The 3,023-nt window shown below is 48.2% G+C and overlaps 1 pseudogene; it reads right to left on the reverse strand.

The window, feature by feature from the left end:
- Positions 1–1,154: 1,154 nt before the first annotated feature.
- Positions 1,155–2,362, reverse strand: LOC144706115 (putative carboxylesterase 18 pseudogene; annotated as a pseudogene).
- Positions 2,363–3,023: the final 661 nt, after the last annotated feature.

A 3,023-nucleotide genomic window follows, 5' to 3' on the forward strand; every position in this document is an offset into this window, starting at 1 on the left:
TTCCCCATTCGACGGCGTGCGCGCCCTCGACCCGCCTCGGACGACTTGGAGGGCTGGTTCAACCTGGCTAGGCGACCCCGTCCCCGCTCCGGATTGGCTCTCATAGCTTGTCGGCGCATTGCACGTACCATAGTCGGACCATCATCCTCGTTATCTTCATACATGCATTTCTGTTCTCCGCATATCCATCGGTTGACGTCATGGACGTAAATCGATTAGTTAGTGATACGACACCGAGTTCCTACCCTCGGTGACGGTCGGACGCCGTTGAGACGACGTCCGGCATCAGATATACTCACATGATTGCTCTGATCATCTTTAAGCCGTCATCTTACACTAGCTCTATCTTATTAATTCGAACAGTTCCCCCAATTATTTCTCTTGTATTCCTTGGATCAAACCAGTAGTATCATACCGTTCTCGCCTGGTTCTTATGGGGCCGGCCGTTCCTAGAATCTTCTCCCTCTAAAATTTCTATCGCGCTTCTTAGTGTTCTCTGCCTTCCGGTGGTCTGTCATATCTCTCTCATTCCTCCATTTACTAGACTCCTTTTTCTTTCAAATGTTGACGTATTGTTTTCTAAAGAGTCCTCGAATCCAGGTAGTGTTTTCACATAACTGTCCCCAAGTTTTGAACGCGTCCAATAATAGGTTCTTCCACCACTCCAGGTAGAATTATTTACAACCTGTTGAAATTCATTTTCTTTTCTTACGCACAACGATACACGTACTTTAGAGATACAGAAGTACCAATTGAATGGACAGTAAATGAGTTGCCCGAAAAAGTTAAACAATGACAGTCAGCCGTTTACTAATGGTGTCTGTTGATTCTTTCTCTGCATTAACATCTCTCTCCCTTCTTTCTATATCTCTCTCTTTTTTCTGTTCCTCTCTAGGATCATTTACACTCAAGGCACAAGTGGTCTTCGTGCGATAATTATCCAGTATTCGGTTGTATCGTTCATTCACCAACGACATTTATGTCGTTTCTTTCCCCTTGTCAGACGCAAAATGGTGAATCTCCTTCACATATTTTTTTCATTTCCTCATACTTCATTGCACTATGCTCATGCACACATAGACAAGCCTCTCTACTCCCTTAAATTAGAATCAGATTTCTGCACATGTGCGCTTATTGACCGTCTCAAAACAAAATACGGAGAACTTTTTTCTCGCACATGTCTTGGTAAAATCATAAATGAATTGTTAAGACTACAAAGAATTGACTACATACGTTGCCAGCCATTAGTTTCTTCCTCTCGCGGCGGGGGTGACATCATCGAGCTCCATCAGTAACCTTAAGGGCTGAAGATGAAGTTTCTCAAATCCTCAATCAGTTCTGGGCCACCTTCGAGCTCCGGGAAGACGTAAAAGGCGTGAATCGTTCTGGGGTACTCAATTAATTCTGCCTTCTTTCCATTTCTTATCAAGTTCCAGAAGTATTTGCGCTGCCAGTCGAGCAGCGGGTCAAACTCCCCTGCGATAACCAATACCGGTGGAAAACTCTGACCACCAAGGTTCTCCGTAGCTGCCACTGGGCAGGCCGCAATATGTTCCCTCGTCGCGCCAATAGGAAGGAATGCCTTCCACATCCAATCCGTGCGCTCGGTGGTCACGATTGGCCCGTTTGAGCGGCGCATCTCCGAGGGAACCCTAGCTTCTCCACCGAAGAACGGCTGGATGGTGACGAGCCCCGCCAGTCTGACATAGTGGGTGTCCATGGCTGACCAGCGGCGAGCGACGTGATGCGCTATGTTGGCGCCAGCACTGTCGCCGGCGAGGAAGCAGCGAGAGAGATCAGCGGACATGAAGAACTCTCGCAAGAGGCCCTTGGAGTAAGAGGGACGGGCCTTGGTGGACTCAAGGAAGCGTAGAACATCGACTCCGTCCTCGTATGGTGCGGGGTACCGATGCTCCGGAGACAAGCGATAGTTCACAGAAATGATGGCGACGCCGAGCTCGCTGCAGAATCGACGGCACGCCTGGTCATATTCCCCTTGGGCCGGAGAAAGGAAGGCGAACCCCCCGCCGTGGAAGAAGACCATTACGCTCAACGGTGTTGGATTACGTGCTGTGGGAAGGAATAGGCGGAACCAGAGCTGCCGAGCAGGGTCGACTATAAAGTCATCTGTGCAGACACCGTTTACGGGGCTTGGGTTGGGCGCAACAGTGAACTCGGCGAGAGAAGCCAGAGAACGGTTTAACGTGCCATCGCGACGGCGTACTGCGTTAAGGAAGAAGGAGAGAACGGACAGCTTAACGTTGGTCTTCAGTGGGACAACGCTGGAGAAAAGATTCTCGAAACTCATACTTTTCCCTCTCTAAGATGACTTCTCTATACAGTTCAAGACGTTGTGTTCTTGCATCAGGCTTTAGCCTGCTTAAATAGGAATCACAGTTGACTCGGATGCCGCGTTCAGGGTCAGATTGCCAGTGCATAACGGGCTTCCGTCCTGTGAGGAGGGCAACTTAGTTTTACTGGTTGTGACAGAGTCAGCGTGCCTTCCACGCAGCTGGGCATAAGGCATCCCAGGATCGATGAATCTGATTTAATAGAGGCCAAGTCGATCGATTGGTTCGTAGATAGATAGAAGGATCAGGAGAGGATTGATTCAATCTATCTATAGACGGACCGATTGATAGGTATATAAACGCATAGATATATCTGTGGCCTACTTTTTATAAACTCTTAACTCTTATCTCAGATAGTGAGAAGTGAATAAGGATAAAACCTGAACTGGAATCGAAAAGCAAAGAGATAGAAATAATTTTCGCATACGAGAGGGAGCTTGCCTCATGAGTTATTTCAAAATATAACGGGGAAGAAAAAACGCGATAATTGGGCTTTGACAGGCGGAAAATTTCACGTATTTAATTTGGAGATGTGGTTGGCCTCAACCGGGCCTGGTACTGCGGTCAATGTCTAAAGGCCACGCCAGATGGGATGGACACGCCTTTGAAGATTGGCCGTAGAGATCTGGCCACGTGGCACCCCAACGGGCACCTTCCATCTTGGTTTGTCGC

Source organism: Wolffia australiana, chromosome 7, assembly GCF_029677425.1.
Source record: "Wolffia australiana isolate 7733 chromosome 7, ASM2967742v1".
Lineage (NCBI taxonomy): Eukaryota > Viridiplantae > Streptophyta > Magnoliopsida > Alismatales > Araceae > Wolffia > Wolffia australiana.